Source organism: Camellia sinensis, chromosome 3 (genome assembly GCF_055761805.1).
Source record: "Camellia sinensis isolate YWXY chromosome 3, ASM5576180v1, whole genome shotgun sequence".
NCBI lineage: Eukaryota > Viridiplantae > Streptophyta > Magnoliopsida > Ericales > Theaceae > Camellia > Camellia sinensis.
In genome coordinates this window covers 204635446-204652922 of record NC_138963.1, presented here as the reverse complement: position 1 = coordinate 204652922, position 17477 = coordinate 204635446, and the positions used below count along the sequence as shown (strand labels likewise).

The window sequence follows — 17477 nt, the reverse complement described above, 5'->3', positions numbered from 1 at the left end:
TAGGCCAAGATTAAGACATAATATGAAAGATAAGGACTAGAAACACACTAAGAATGAAACGAATTAAGTTCAGTACGACCCGAGCATGTGTTTCAAAATGTGTATACGTTACGTTATGTAGGTTACGCGCCGTAAACTGTTGATCCATTGGCTGTTATCAAAGTAATCTGTGCAATAATCTGTTAGTAATAACTCTGTAAAGTTATGTTTAACTTTTAATTATTTTCTGATGATATGAAATGATCAGTTTTCTGAAATGTTTTGTTTTGTATGAATGAATGATTGTTTAAGTTTCTGAAATGTATTCGTGGCATCCTTAGCATCATATGATATGTGTCCCTTTATGGGTCTTCAGAATGCCTTTATGGTCGTCCTTTTATGGGTCATCGGAATGTTTTTATGGCTGTCCCTTTATGGGTCATCAAAAACGTCTTTGTGCACATGAGTCATCGGAATGCCTTTATGGCCGTCGCAATATGGGTCATCTTATTTGTTAACGCTAATGGATGTGCCATGTGCTATAATGTGAAATGTACGAACTTTGAATACCAATATAACTACGTATATGAATCTACTTCTGCTTTGCCATCTGATCATATACAAGACTCTGCTTCTGTATGGACATCATTCATTAAAATCTTTACTTTGTTATTATTCACTAGGTTTCCGCTCACTATTTATGTATGTAGGTGCGCATGACCAGGGCTAAGCTGTTGCCTGGAGAGTTTGGGTCAACTAGCCACCATGCCTCCCGTGGAGGTTCTTCTTTGAGATCCAATCAAGTTTTTGAGAAACAAGTCTTTGGGGCTTTTGTACTATCTGATGTTTATGTTTTGTTTGAACATGTTTTGGAAATTCTGTATATGTGGCTTTGGTGACGTATAACTACTGTGTTTATATAACGTCACTCTTATGTATCGAAGTTTTAAACTTTTGTTCCATGTATGTCTGCACAGCTCTATGGACTATGTATATTTCTATATTTACTTCCGCAGTCCCTTATTATATGATATTCAAGTCAGAGGCCCTTGGTAATCCGTAGATTACTGGTCGGTTACAACGCTAAACCTACAGGAGCGGGTTTGGGTCGTGACATAAAGGGTCAAAGTCAAAAAAATTTTTAAAATTTTTGCAAATAATAATAATAATAATAATAATTACATCAATATTGTTCTCATTTAGGCAAACCAATTAAAAAATTATAAAATCCTTAAAATATTATTGTTAAATTTACTTGCAATGATGTGTATTATTACATATTATTTATTGATTGATTGATAAATCAACTAACTATTTGAGTCTCGCCAATTAATTCCAAAGTTGTGAGATTCGAGGTAAGCATAAGTTGACCCAAATACTAAATATATAGCAGATGACTTATATTTATCTGTGAATAATAAAATATAAGTAGCTATACTCTAATAAATATCAATGTCAAAAGAAATATAACTAGTTTGATTTTTAAAACATCAAAAATATAACAATCAATAAATATACATTAAATTTCAACTCATGTGAATTTTGAATATTTGTAAGGTTTTATTTTATTTTGTTTCCAACCAACAGCTATCTCTCTCTCCCTTTCACTCTTAAAAAAAATACAAATAAAAAAAATAAAAATTTCAAAACTGTGCCGTTTTGTATGCACAGCAGGCATCCCTTGTCCATTAATTTATCATAGTACTTCTTTTAGCTTCATTATTAAATATATTTATAATTATTTTTAAATAATAGTTTTGAAATTCTCTAGAGTTTAATGTTTTGACTTTTCAAAATGGATAAATATTTTAAGATATCTAAAAAGGAAAAGATGAAAAAATAATACGGAACGGCGAGAGTATATTTCATTTGGTACAATGAATAATATTATCATTCAACAATACATGAGAAAATTAAGAAAAATGATGTATACTTGAATTTGATTGTCAAAATATAACATTTTGAATATTATAACCTAGGGCAACTTACACTAACGATCCCTATAGTTTGGTCCGTGTGTCACTTTGGTCCTTGACTTTTCATTTGTGACACATTTGACTTTGAATTTTGAATCTTGTTTCAAATAAGAATAATTGAAGATACCATTGCTCAATTTTAAGGGCAAAGTCGTTAATTTGATAAAATATCAACTAATTTGACAAAAATAAATGTCAATAAAATATTTTTAAATTTTTAAAATTTATTTCTACCCACTAAAGATAAAATTATGTAAAATTGATAAATTTTTTAGACATTTTTTTTTACCAAATTAATTTTTATTATATGTTTGGATGATAATCATGTAATGGATGGTGGTTTTCATTTTTATTAAATTAGTTTTTATTTTTTCCAAAAGTCAAATATGTCAATAACTTTGATATCATTATTAAACCAATCTATTAAATCAAAAAATCCAAAACGAAAAATATTTCATATATTAAATAGGGAGCTTTTTTGATAAATCCTTTTTCTAAGAGCTTTATTCCATCCAACCCATATTATTTTTTATTATTCCATTAGGTCCTATTTGAGGTAAGAAGACCAAAATACCATTTTCATCGACTTATGTTTCATTTAGCCCACATTATTTTTTTATGTTTCAATAAGTACTATGGATGGCATAATTACCAAAATACCCCTAATGTGAATATTCACATCGTCAATGTGAATGTTCATACCGTCAATGTGAATGTTCCTATTTGAGGTAAGAAGACCAAAATACCCTTTTCATCTACTTATGTTCCATTTAGTCCACATTATTTTCTTATGTTTCAATAAGTCCTATGGGTGACATAATTACCAAAATACCCCTAATGTGAATGTTCACATCGTCAATGTAAATGTTCACACCGTCAATGTGAATGTTCCTATTTGAGGTAAGAAGACCAAAATATCCTTTTCATCTACATATGTTCCATTTAGTCCACATTATTTTCTTATGTTTCAATAAGCCTTATGAGTGACATAATTACCAAAATACCCCTAATGTGAATGTTCACATCCTATGAGTGACATAATTACCAAAATACCCTTAATGTGAATGTTCACATCGTCAATGTGAATGTTCACACTGTCAATGTAAATGCTCACACCGTCAATGTGAATGTTCATATCCTCAATGTGTAGGGGCTCGGCCCAGCCTGGGCCGGGGCCAACCCATGTAAAGCCTCGTGGGTGCTTGCCAAAATTCGGGCTGGGCCGGACTGGCCCACGGGCCAGAAAATTAGGCCTAGGCCCTAGCCCTGGCACAGAGGTATTCAGGCTTTGGGTGCCCCGGTGAGTCGAGCCAAGGGGCTTGGGCCTAGACTTGGGCTTGGGTCGGGCTTGGGTGAGCCTTGCCATTTTTTTTAATTCTTTTTAATTTTTTCTTCCAAAATTTTATTATTTTTCACAAAAAAGACACCGGGCCTCTGGCGGGCCGGGCCTTGGGCCGAGCCTTAAATGGGCCTTATGCGGGCCGAGTTTCAAAGTGATGGCCCAAGTCCTAGCCCAAGTTCTCGGGTTGGGCTCGGGCCTGGGCCCAAACGAGCTTGCCTCGGGCCTCGGGAGGCTTCGAGTGGCCCACGGGCCGCGGGCCAATTTTACACTTCTATCAATGTGAATATTAACATGTCAATGTGAATATTCACATTGTAAACAGGCCGGGCCGGGCTGGGCCCACCGGCGGGTTTCGGGCCGCCTACGGGCCGCGGGTCAATTTTACACTCCTATCAACGTGAATGTTAATATGTTAATGTGAATATTCACATTGTCAACGGGTCGGGCCCGTCCTGGGCAGCCTACGGGCCGCGGGCGAGTTTCAGGCCGCAGGCCAATTTTACACTTCTATCAATGTGAATGTTAACATGTCAATGTGAATATTCACAGTGTCAACGGACCGGACCCGCCCCGGCCCAAGGGGGAGCTTCGGACCGCCCACGGGCCACGGGCCAATTTTACATTCTTACCAATGTGAATGTTAAAATATGAATATTTATAGTCCGCCCTGCCCCGGGCAACGGGTGGGCTTCGGGCTGCCTACGGGCCGCGGGCCAATTTTATACTCCTATTAATGTGAATGTTAACATGTCAATGTGAATATTCACATTGTAAACGGGCCGGGCCGAGCTCGCGGGCGCGTTTCGGGCTGCCCATGGGCCGCGGGCCAATTTTACACTCCTATCAATGTGAATGTTAACATGTCAATGTAAGTATTCACATTGTAAACGGGCCGGGCCGGGCAGGGCCCGCCGGCGGGTTTCGGGCCGCCTACGGGCCGCGGGTCAAATTTACACTCCTATCAACGTGAATGTTAATATGCTAATGTGAACATTCACATTGTCAACGGGCCGGGCCGGGCCCGCCCCGGGCAGCTCGCGGGCCGCGGGCAGGTTTTGGGCAGCCTATCGGTCGCGGGCCAATTTTACACTTCTATCAATGTGAATGTTAACATGTCAATGTGAATATTCACATTGTCAACGGACCGGGCCCGCCCCGGCTCGGGGGCGAGCTTCGAACCGCCCACGGGCCACGGGCTATGGGCCAATTTTACATTCTTACCAATGTGAATGTTAAAATATGAATATTTACAGCCCGCCTCGCCCCCGGCAACGGGCGGGCTTCGGGCTGCCCACACCAATTTTACATTCCTATAAATGTGAATGTTAACATGTCAATGTGAATATTCACATTGTAAACGGGCCGATCTGGGCTCGCGGGCGGGTTTCGGGCCGCCTACGGGCCGTGGGTCAATTTTACACTCCTATCAACGTGAATGTTAATATGTTAATGTGAATATTCACTTTGTCAACGGGCCGGGCCCGCCCGGGCAGTCCACGGGCCACAGGCGGGTTTCGAGCCGCCCATGGGCCGCGGGCCAATTTTACACTTCTATCAATGTAAATGTTAACATGTCAATGTGAATATTCACATTGTCAACGGACCGGCCCGTCCCGCCCCGGGGGCGATCTTCGGACTGCCCACGAGCCACGGGCCACATGCCAATTTTACATTTTTACCAATGTGAATGTTAAAATATGAATATTTACATCATAAAATTGCTAAGCGTTCAAAAAATATTTGTAAGGGTATCAAAATTAAATATAAGGGTATAAGAGTCTAAAAAAAGAGTTTAAATCAAGAAAAAAGACTTTATGGAATAAAACTATACATACATGGGACTAAATGGGTTAATAAATTTCTTTATGGACTTTTTGGGTTAAAACACTTCAAAATGAGATTTATCAATAAAAATCCCTATTTAGTATATCAATAACACATTAAAAACCTAACAACCACATATTACATGATCATCATCCATACATATAATAAAAATTAATTTAGTAAAATAAATAAATAAATAGATGTCTAAAAGATTTATCAATTTTACATAATTTTATCTTTGGTGGGTAAAAATTATTTTTAAAAATTTAAAAATAATTTTTTGATATTTATTTTTGTCAAATTAGTTGATATTTTATCAAATTGACAACTTTACCCTTGAAATTGAGCAATAATATTTTCAATTGTCCTTATTTGGAACAAAATTCAAAATTCAAAGTCTAATGTGTCACAATTGAAAAGTCAAGGATTAAAGTGACACGAGTCTCAAACCATAGAGACTGTTAGTGTAACTCGCCCTATAACATAATATTTATGAGTTTGATAATTACCTTGAAGCTTCTGTGCTTATTTGATAATATTTATATTTATAATTTTTTTATATGTCCATTAAAAAAACAAAAGACAAAAATAGTAATAAATTTTATTTGGTGTCTATTTTCATTTTTAAAAACTAAAAACAGTTTTAAAAATTTATTATATTTTATAAAACACCAACAGTTGGGACACGCGATACATGTGTAATTCAAAATAACTAAAAATAAAACGAAATATTTACTATTAATATATGACATCTCAACTATAGGAATCTTCTTCATTTCACTGTGTCTACAGGACGGAATTTTTCAAAAGTGAATTTCACCAAGTTTTATAAATTGTCAATCCCTTCTGTGTTCCATCCTATATTTTATTTGGGAGAATTACCATCCAACGGTACCTTTAAAGAAAGAACACACCCCTCTGTCCATGGCATCCCAAAAAAATAAATAAATAAAAATAAAAAGAAGACTAATTGCTTCTACAGTATATCAAGATACATTTCTTGTCTGACAAGTCCAGCCCTTGTGTTGAATACTATGACCTGCAGGTAAACACACAAAACATGTGAACATTATCTAATTTGGACCAGGGAAATTTTTTAATTGAAGAAAAGTTTTCTATAACTGTTGACAGATTCATTACATCTTTTAAATTTAAAAACAAACAACTGGTAAGAAGAAGAAAAAATAATCAACAAGAGATGTACTTTATGCAGCATCTAGTTCTTGTAGCAAGAACTTGGTGTCGTCAATCATTGTGTCGGATCAATTGGTGATAAGAAGGGTTGTACTTATATTTTTTACGATATTTGACATCATGCCCCGCAGGCCAACACATAGGAAGTAGCATTATGTACCAACAATCCCTCCCTTACTATGATGCTTCTATAACTCGAACTCATGACAACTTAACTTTGATACCGCTTGTCGGACTGAATTTTACCATCTCTCCTAAAACTAATTGGTGATAGGAAGAGTTTCACTTATGTTTTTTATGGCATTCGACATCACACCCCGCTAGTCTATTTTTAAAGCAGTCCCAGATAATGACATTGGGTACCAACACAGTGCTCTATGTGGACAGCTTTGTGGTGATCCTTTAATTATCAGATCCACTGTTGTTTGCTAGATCATGATTGGTTCGGGTACAACGGTGGTAACCTTTGGCCATCCAGCCTATGAAAAAAGAAAGGAAAAATTTAGAAGTTATTATTCAAAAATCAAAACCAGTTATATTAGTCAAATGGAAAGCTCACTTGTTTTTTCAGAAAAATTTATAAATAAATAAAAAAGAGGAGGGACAAATATGCTGATCATTCTAACACAAGTAACCATATGAAGCACAGAAATGTCAAAGCATAAGAAAATATGTGCACAAGTAAATTATTGAAAATCAAAGGAAAAATTTGGAAATTATTCCAAACAAAATCAATAAAAAAAAAGAAAAAAAGAAAATGATGGACTAATATATTGATCAAGTTAACACAAGCAAGCAACTGAACAACTAGAATGTCAAAGCATGCGAATATCTGTGGACAAGTACTTGAGATCAAAAATCAAAAGAGAAACAATATAAAATTAAAAGGGAGATATCTTTGTAGTACTATAAATGGTTGCTCAAATTCTCAGTTTCTCATTAGCTAACCTACCAATCCCCTTAGCTAGCCATGACCAACTCTTCTCACATTCAGATTTTGAACCTTGCATTGCTATGGCTAATAATGTTATTGCTACTGGGGGTGCTCAGCAATAAATCTTCAGAACCAAAACAATACCAGACATACATCATCCACATGGACCATTCACAGAAACCCGCATCCTTCTCAACCCACGATTCATGGCACTAGTCCACCCTAAACTCGTGTCTTCTTCTACACTTGACGATGAAGAAAAGCTGTTCTACACGTACAACCATGTCATGCATGGGTTCAGTGCCAAGCTCACACCCTCTCAACTCTCTAAACTTGAGAAATCCCTAGCTCATCGTGCCACCTATCAAGAGTCCTTTGGCAAACTCTTAACAATCCGCACCCCAAAGTTCCTCAGCCTAAAGCACAAAACTGGAGTCTGGCCAGCTTCATCGTTTGGCAAAGGCATGATAATAGAAATAATCGGCACCGGAGTTTGGCTAGAGAGAGAGTTTTGCTGACACAGGGATGCCAAGTGCCAGAGAGAAGGAAAAGCAAGTGTGAAAATGGCACAGCTTTTAGCCCTTCTAACTGCAACATGAAGCTCATTGGAGCTCGATCTTTTAGTAGAGGACTCCTTGCATCGGGAAAACAAATCTCCAAGGAAGACGACTTTGAATCAGCCAGGGACTACCATAGTCACGGCTCACACGGCATCCACAGCAGCAAGTTCTTACGTACTTGGTGCTAGTCACTTTGGGTATGCTAGAGGCACATCCAGAGGAGTAGCACCGAGTGCACACGTTGCCATGTACAAAGTCCTCTGGTCAACAAGCACAGTTGAGATTGCAGCGAGCGACGTGCTCACTGGCATGGACCAAACAATTGTCGATGGGTTAGACATCATGTCTTTGTCTCTAGCCTTACCCAAAACACCTTATTTTGAGGATGTCATAGCCATTGCATCACTTTCAGCAATAGAAAAAGGAATTGTCATCGTCTGTGCTGCTGGAAATAAAGGGGGCTCAGAACACAATATTCGACAGAGCACCATGGATCATCACAGTAGGTGCTGGTACTATTGATCGAACAATGTCGCATCATTAAACCTAGAAAATGGGTTAACCATGGAAGGCACATCATACTTCCCAGCAAGTGTTTACGTTACCAACACATCTATTTATTATGGGAAAGGCAACCTAAGCAAAGCAATATGCAATGTTTCAGCTTTGGATTCAGATGAGATTGCCGGAAAGGCAGTCCTATGTGATAAAGCCCCAACATTGACATATTTGGACAGATGACAAAAGTTGAAAGGACAGGTGGATACGTAGGAATATTTGTGGGAGACCTGGTGACTTCAGATCCACAGTACTACATTCCTGCCTAGTTTTCCATTCCTAGCCTAGTTCTGCATACTAATTATGGGGCTTCAGTAAAGGAGTATGTAACTAGTGAAAATAACGCAAAGGTAAAGAGCATGAAGTTCATGATAACGACTTTGGGGACAAAACTAGCACCTCAAGTAGCCTTTTTTTCTTAGGTGTTCTAAAACCAAATATCCTCGCTCTAGGGCAAGATGTTCTGGCAGCAATTGTACCCAACAAGGCGTATTTCAAAGTAGGCAACTATAATATGGTCACTGATTATGGATTCATCTCAGGGACATCAATGGCAACTCCCCATGTTGCAGGAGTTACAGCGTTACTAAAGGTCGTCCACCATGATTGGAGCCCCGCAGCCATCCGATCAGCTATCATGACCACTGCAAATACACTTGGCAATACAGACACAGCCTTGAAAGACCAATTAACTGGACTGTCTGCCACACCTCTGGACTTCGGGGCTGGCCATTTCAATCCGAACAAAGCAATGGATCCTGGGTTGATCTACAACATGGGTTTCCAAGATTATGTTGACTTCTTGTGCCGTCTTGGCTACAATAAGAAGCAAATGAGTGCTGTCCTCAGAAGAAATCAGTGGAGTTGCAACCAAAATCCCACCGATCTCAATTACCCTTCTTTTATCACTATATTTCCCAGAAACACCAGCTCCGTAACAGCAGAAACCTTCAGCAGGGTTGTGACGAACGTGGGAGATGATACAGCCATTTATCGAGCAATTGTGGTTGTTCCTAGTGGAATAAGTATCAAAGTAGAGCCCAGTACTCTCACATTCACCAGCAAATATCAGAAACAAAGTTTTGTCGTGAGCATAGAGATTGACAAAGTTGCACCCAACATACAGTACGGTAATCTCAAATGAATTGATTAGCATGAACACATAGCATCAAGCCCCATTGTAGCCATTTCTGGTTGAGACATGCACACGAAAGCCTCTGAACAACTTTTCTGCCATGACACTTTTCTTTACAAATAATTGAGGGACTATGCCTATATTGAAAGTACAATGTCAAGTAACTTGTTTAGCATAATAAAGGTTGAAATAAGCTATCAGTAAAAGCTATTAAAGTTATTTATCAAAAAAAAAAAAAAAAAGCTATTAAAGTTTATTGTTCTTTGTAGTGTCTGTGTGAATGTGGGTTGCATGCACGTAAGTATGCAGTTTCCAAAAATAAAAAATTGGAAGTTTGTTGGTCTTCACTTAGAAGAACTAGTATCTCCAATATTTGAATGCCGAATATCAGCTAGAGTGAAATAACAAACAACTATACACAAAATGAACATTGGTGCTGCACACCAACTTTTGAATCAAAGACCACAAACCAGTGTGATTAATTCTGTTAGCATCACTTCCAAAGTAGACCCGCTTGGCTAGTCCTAACCATGCAATAAAGTTGTTTCCAAATATAAAAATTAAGAGTTAGAAGTTCAACTTATGATTTTATTAACAAAGAGTCTTATGTCCTTCCCGTTCTCGCCCCCTGTAGATAAACTTGTGTTAGGCTTAATTTGCTCATCTATTCAGTTGCTTTGGCAAGAATTGTAACCAAACATGATTAACAACAAAAGCACATTACTGGACTTCTGCATACTTTCTTCCATCTATCACAGCGACAACCCTCACCCATTGGACTTCAACGGATTCTCACTATTAGCTTAGTGCTATGAAGTGGATAAAGGTAGTCAAGAAACGCCTGTGCAATACTTAATTAATTAATAAGTGTTACACAAAAGTTAAAACTTACTAGATTCTAAACAAATAAACCAACCCATTCCGTTAATTCTCTCAAAAATCCAATCTTGGCATTCATGTGTCTTAGGCCTTGCCCTTCACATCTCTATGCAAAACATACAGATTTTCCCACATCTGCTTTATATATACTTAGTAATGTAAATTCTACATTGTAGCTTCCATTTTTTCATATGTTTTGTTTCTAATCCCACCAAAAATTGCACAAACATCTATGCTATCTGAACTATAATATAAAGCACACAAGTCACAATGCTTTGAATCTTTATAATTTTATTTTCTCCCAAAAAAAAAAAAATACCCATATTGTCAAAATAAATGCTAGCAGTTATCAAATTCAACTCATCTTCATTCATCAAATCACCAAAAAAAAATTTGGATGTAAAACTTGCACCCACTTCTAGTTATCACAATTTCCACACAACAAAATTGAAATACAACACTATAGAAGTTTTAAAGCAAACACCAATTAATAAGTCAGCTTTACACATATGCAATGTTTAGAAAACACAATCAAACCAAATTGCAGGTTCATGGGTACCTTTTAGAATTGCAAGACAACATTGGTCTCATTTTATGATTTGAATAACTCCATCCCTGCATAGAATACATGTATGTATTGTAGTGCATTGAGAAGATTAATTAGAACAGAAAAGGAATGAACTAAGTGAGGGATTGAAATTGAAATCGATGTAAAGCGAATCGCAAAGCCATACTATTTTTATACGGGGTATCAGATTTAGAGATTACCGAGATATATGAAATAGAGTGTTGAAGAGAGGAAAACCCTTTGCGACGAAGTTGAATAGACCGTGATGATACGAAAAAACAATCGAACGGTGAAGTGGATAAAGCCAACATTTGTCGAATATCTCGTTCTTTTTTTTCTTTTCTTTTTTTCATGTTGCCACTAAAAACAAAGATCAAGAAATGGATATGCAGAGCAACCATGGCTATTGCCTGAACCAAATACAATTAAAAAAAAAAAAAGAAGAGAAAAATCGCTGAAAAAATAATATACTAATCATTCAACTTGATCTAGGTGACATAACGCTTGTTCAGAACTAGTCGTTTTCCTGATCTAAAAACAGAACTAGTCATTTTCCGAAATTTTAAATTTTTTGTGATAATTTTTTCAAATTATGTCAAAATTTTTTACCTTTCTAGTCTGAATCTAAAAGTATTTTTTTAAAATTAAAACAGAGACAAAATAAGCTTTAAATATTCACTATTTTTCACTTATTTTTATTTTTTCTAAACTTCTTTTAAAATTTTTAAAATTTTTCGAGTCATTATAACATATAGTAATAACATAAATGTTTTGAAAAAGGGTTAAAAAGGCGTAGATGGTGGCTTTTTTTTTTTTTTTTTTTTTTTTGTATCTCTTGCAAGGGAAATCAAAGCACTTTTGAGGATGCTGAGTTGAGAGATTCATAGACTTAAATCGGCTTTTTTGTTTTGTTTTCATTATTGGTTGGAAGGGAAACTTTGTGACAATTTTTGTGGGGGTTTGAATTATTACTGTTTTTCTTTACAAAATGTTTGGGACCCCCTTTTGGGGAGACCCCCACCACCCCCACAGTGATGTGGATCAATGATATGTTTGTATTGTTTATTATTTTTTTTTTCTTTCTCTTTCTCACTTACACCAATCACAAGTGAATGGGGGTTGTGGGGGTGATATTTTGTGGAGGTCTGAATCATTACTGTTTTTCTGTTTTTATGCACTTGTGTATATAAGCTACGCTTTTTTTTTTTTTTTTTGTTTCCTTATAATGAAATGACTTATTTACTTTTTGATATACATATACTAACCTTCCCACAGTTAGTTTTTTTTTTTTTTAACAACGAAAATAAAGCAAAAACAAGAGGGTTAAACTCTCTCCATTCCTATCTCAAGCAAGTCTGCAAACAGCAGGTCCCTAATCTTAGCAGGGGGCCATTGACCACTAGGATATCTTCCGGTTGTGCAGCTTCCAGCTTGGCAAGAGCCTCTGAACAGAGGTTGCCTTCACGATAGACATGTTGAGCAGTGTATTGGCAGTCATTGAAGATGATTCTTGCATCTTCCACCAGACTGCTGTAAGGGTGTTTCTCACCAGGGCCTTCTACTAGCAGCTTCACAACTTCTTGGGCATCGGTTTCCACTATCACTTTGGTGAAGCCTTTTTGAAGAATGATTGTGAGGCCTTTATACATTGCCCATAATTCAGTTTCAAGACTAGTACAACTTTCCATCCTTCTATAGTAACCGCATATCCAAGCTCTCCTCTCATCCCGAATGAGACCTCCAAATCCATTTGGTCCCCTACTCCATTTGCTTCCATTGGTATTCAGCTTTAGAGTACTTGCAGGAGGAAAAAGACCATTTTATGAGTCTAAATGAGGGTCTAGGATTAATAATAGATAAGCCAAACGCCAGATCAATTTCAGTGGAGTAATCAAGGATAAACTTCAAGCTTTCAAACTAAGTAACCAATTTGTTTTCAAAGCTTTTAAGGTTCCTGTTTTTCTAGATTTTCCATATTGACCAAGAAAACAGTGCTCCATGCAGATTTGGCACCAAATTTGGCCTTTGTTTTGGAGTTGGAGAGCAACCAATTCCTCCAAGTTTCATCAAGCGTCTGTAGATACCAATACTGATTCCGGACAGCAATCCAAACTGCATTGGCTTTGTGGCATGCGCGAAAGACATGGTTATGGTCTTCATTTTCACTGCAAAATGGGCAGCAAGAGTTATCTGATAGCCCTTCTTTCAGTCTCATGTTATTAGCAAGAAGTTTGCCATGTAAGACGGTCCATAGAAACCCTTTCAGTTTTTGTGGAATTTTCTTTTTCCACAACCACTACCAATCCTCCTTTTTCCCATCATAATCAGAAGCAATATCAAAAGCATTGGAAGTGGAAAAAATGGCATCAGAGGACCCTTTCCAAATTAGATGATCCAAGTTGGAATTATATTTAGGGGGTTGCTCTTTGAAAATAGAAGCAGCCACCAATGGGGGAAATATTTGATTAATGATAGCAACATCCCAATCACTTTCCATATTAGTGATATCCCTGACCTTGTAAATAGAAATATTGTGTGGGGAGGAAAAAGAAATTGAGGGCATGACTTCCTAAATAGATTTCTCTCCACACCACCAATTTTTAGAATGCTTCTAGATTTTAGCATTCCTCTCCACACATGAGAGAATCTACTATTCTTCTTACAGTTCAGAAAATGTGTGCCTTTCAAATATTTGGCTTTTAAATCCTCAGTCCACATACCTCCCTCGTTGTTAATGAGTTTCTATCCCAGCTTAGAGAGAAGAGCTAGATTATGCTCTCTAGCTTTCCTAATGCCAAGTCCACCATGTTTCTTCTTTTGCAAACCTCATTCCAATTAACAAGATGAATTTTCTTTTTCTCTAGGGTATCAACCCAAAGAAAATTTCTATTCATCTTGTCAATATCATTGCACACTTATTTGGGTAACTCCATGGTTTGCATAGAGTAAGAAGGTACAGTAGAGGTAACAGATTGAACAAGAGTAACTCTTCCTGCCATAGAGAGAACATTCATTTTCCAACCAGCCAATTTAGCCTGAAGGTTTTCAAGGATATAGTTAAAATGGTGCCCGGTCACCCTTTTATTCAAAAGGGGGACACCCAAGTACTTTCCCAGATCATTAGTTAATGGAATGTTGCATCTAGCATTGAGGTCTCTAGCCTTGCTCAAATTAAGGTTAGGGGACACAAAAAGTTTAGATTTTTGGAGATTAATTTTAAGCCCAGAGATGAAACTAAACTCAGTCAAAACATCAGTAATAATAGCACAAGTTTTAGTATCAGCTTTTGCAAAAAGAAGTAAATCATCAGCAAAAAACAGGTGGGTGACACATGGTCCTCCTTTAGCAGTAGAGATCCCTTTCCATCTCTTTTGCTCAGCCTTTAAGCTTATCATATTAAACAGGCGTTCCATGCACAAAACAAAGAGGTAAGGAGATAAAAGGTCACCTTGCCTTAGACCCTTCAAAGGCCTAAACTCCTCTACAGCTTCACCATTTCATAAGATAAAGGTCTGTATTGAGGTTACACAGCACATGATTAAATCCACCTAATTCTCATTGAAGTTAAATTCAAGAAGAGTTTCTTTAAGGAAATGCCATGAAATATTGTCATAAGCCTTTTCAAGATCCTTTTTCAAAATCATATTACCCAGTTTACCTTTTTGAAGCCTCATGGAGTGTAAGACTTCTTGAGTAATGATGATGTTATCATTGGTATTTCTACTAGGGACAAAACTACTTTGATTAGGCCCCACAAGTTTATCAAGAAAAGGTCTAAGTTGATCCACAAAAGTATTAGTAATCATTTTATAGGTAACATTACAAAGGATAATAGGGCGAAAATGTTTAACCCTCTTAGGATTGTTAACTTTCGGGATAAGAGCAATAAGGGTCTTGTTCATCTCCTCAAGGATGCGATTGGTAGGAAACAATTCTGGATGAAGGAACAAACACCAGGGCCAACAATATCCCAAAACTTATGAAAGAAAATAGCCTAAAAACGATCTTTACCAGGGGCTTTGAAGGCTTTGATATTGTTAACAGCTTTCTTTACTTCTCATTAGTAATATCTTTAGACATCTCAGTATTATCCAGATTGGATAGAGTGCATGTAATAATATTACACCAGTGGTTCAAAGAATTGATAATGGGATTCCCAAACAAATTTTTGAAATAAGTAACAACAAGATTCTTAAAGTTAGAGGGATTGTCAACCTAGACACCATCATCATCCTGGAGTACCTCAATTCTAAGTCTCCTTCTCTTAATGAGAGTGAAGAGATGAAAGAACTTAGTATTGCGGTCCCCTTAGACAATCCAGTTCTCTCTGGATTTCTGAAACCAAAGGAGTTCCTCTTAGTAAAGTGTTTGATTATATTGTTCCACCAGATCCTTTTCAAGCAAGTGGAGATTGTGGGTATAGACACGGGATTGAGATGTTTGGATCCCTTCAATCCTCCCTAGAAGCCATCGCTTCCGTTTAAAAATATTACCAAAAGTATCCCCATTCCAGATAGATACCTTGTTCGCCAAAGTGTGAAGTTTATCAATAAGATCAGGATTAGAGTGATTCTAACAATTCTCAACAACAGACCTGAATCCCTTATGGGTAATCCAGTGTAACAACCCTCATTTTAACTTAGTCATACTCGCATACACTTATGGATGATCTTGTTTTAATATGTGCATTTGCAAATCTTGTCTTGTTTTGCCTGAATGATTGCTTGCATGCTTTGTTCTTGTCTGGTGTGTTGCCGAGGTCATCTTAAGCCTAGACGCCTTCGAGACCTTTATCACTTAGAGCTATCTTGGAACCCCTTTGGTTAACCTCCATCTTCACCCTGGCATATTGGCTGAGATGTCACCATCTAGGCCGAGATGCGCGTCGCTTAGGCCGAGATGTTAATATCTAGGTGTCCTAGATCCTTGATCTTTGCATTAGTGATTTTGTTCCTGGAATGGTGTGACCTAGACCGAGGTGTGGCACATCTAGGCCAAGGTATGGCACAGCTTAGTCAAGTGTTGTCCTTCCAAGCCGATGTCATTGTTACCCTGCTTGCCGAAGCTTTGCCCTTAGCCGAGATCATCACTTGCCGGAGTACTCTTGCTGTTTAGCTTGTTGAATACACTTTGTCTTGGTCTTGTCTAATCAGTCAGTCACCTTTTTGAGTAGAGCCAATCAGCCGATGCCACGTGTCCTGACAGAGGGATTAAGTCAGTGATTGTCATGAGAAACATATCATTTTGTATCAAATCTTGCCTTTTAGAGAGAGAAACTCTAGGAAGAAGAAGGAGAAGTTTGAGCAAGAGAGAGTGAACTTCCAAGCTTCATCGTTGGAGCTTGAACCATTAGATTCGAGTTTTGAGGTTAGAATCTTAACCTACTCTTGTTGTTCTTATTGATCATCTAGTTGCACTGCATGATCAAACCTGTTCGGCACGTCATGCATTGATCTAAAGTTGGTTTTAGAAAGAGAAAATGGTTTTCATGTGTTCTTGAAGAAAAGCCTCGTTTGATCCGAAAGTTTGCACTAAGGCTCATGTTTTTGTGTTTGTTTTGATAAGATCCTTGTGTATGGGTACCCAGGTCCACGTTCTCGAATTCATAGCATGAAATCTTAGCTTTCGCTGTAGCAAGTTTTGATCTTTGCATTCATTTTCCTCGTATTCATGTTCTTCATGCTTTTCATGCTCATGTTCTTCATGTTGTCAAGAGGGAAACCCAGTTTTTCCCGACTTCGCTTTTGAATGTGGCCATCGAGGCCACACCTCGGCAAGGAGGTGTGGGACCTCGACCTAGACCTGGTAGTTGCCCAGTGTGTTTTCCAAAAATAAGAAACTGTGTTTTGATTTGATTTGACTTAGTTTTGAAGAATGCCGAGGTCATTTGCATGTATGCTAGACTTGTTTTGAGTAGTGCATTCAACAGACTTTGCCATGTGTTTGTAGGACTTGGACTTGCCTTGACCCCGACGTTTGAAGAGCTATGTGAGTGGTATTTCTAATAAAGCTATGTTATAACGTTTTGTTAAAGCTTCGCTTTGCTTGTTTTGAAAAGTATTTGTTAAGCATGAATGATTGTCCCTGTTTTATATACCAAGCATGATTTTGTTTTGATGACCTTCTTGGGAAGTCCCTTGTGCTGGAGGACTCTAAACTTTCGCAGCACATCTTGTCTTGAAAGTCCCTTGTGCTGGAGGACTCTAAACTTTCGCAGCACATCTTGTCTTGGAAGTCCCTTGTGCTAGAGGACTCTAAAATTTCGCAGCACTCTCGTGTTAAAAAGGCTACGGGCCTTTGTAACATAGGTCCCTTGTGCTAGAGGACCCTAAACTTTTGTAGCACCCTTGTTTGAGATGCCCCTCTTGCTTTATCTTGTTTTGCCACTGACGGGTTACTGCGTGGATATGTTTGCTGGAATGTTATTATTTGTAATATGTGATGCTAGTAAGTATCCCTTGAAGCTTTGAAGATTTGTTAGGTGGACAAGGTTCATTCCTGGTTATATACAAAGTTTTGTCTTGTATT

The 17477-nt window shown here is 37.6% G+C and overlaps 1 long non-coding RNA gene and 2 pseudogenes across 2 annotated transcripts; 1 reads left to right on the top strand and 2 right to left on the bottom strand.

The window, feature by feature from the left end:
- LOC145823047 (uncharacterized) overlaps positions 1 to 17477 on the bottom strand; it is a 247351-nt pseudogene that overhangs the window by 130953 nt on the left and 98921 nt on the right.
- On the bottom strand, positions 5897 to 11478 carry LOC114269547 (uncharacterized). Of its 2 annotated transcripts, XR_014365138.1 has the most exons (4): positions 11150 to 11474; positions 10941 to 10996; positions 6326 to 6794; positions 5897 to 6160 (listed from the first exon to the last, which is right to left on the bottom strand). It is a non-coding gene; the product is annotated as an uncharacterized LOC114269547 (long non-coding RNA). The 2 variants fall into 2 exon arrangements; XR_014365137.1 differs by lacking the exon at positions 5897 to 6160 and having other exon boundaries at positions 6187 to 6794; positions 11150 to 11478.
- On the top strand, positions 7295 to 9565 carry LOC145820829 (subtilisin-like protease SBT3 pseudogene; annotated as a pseudogene).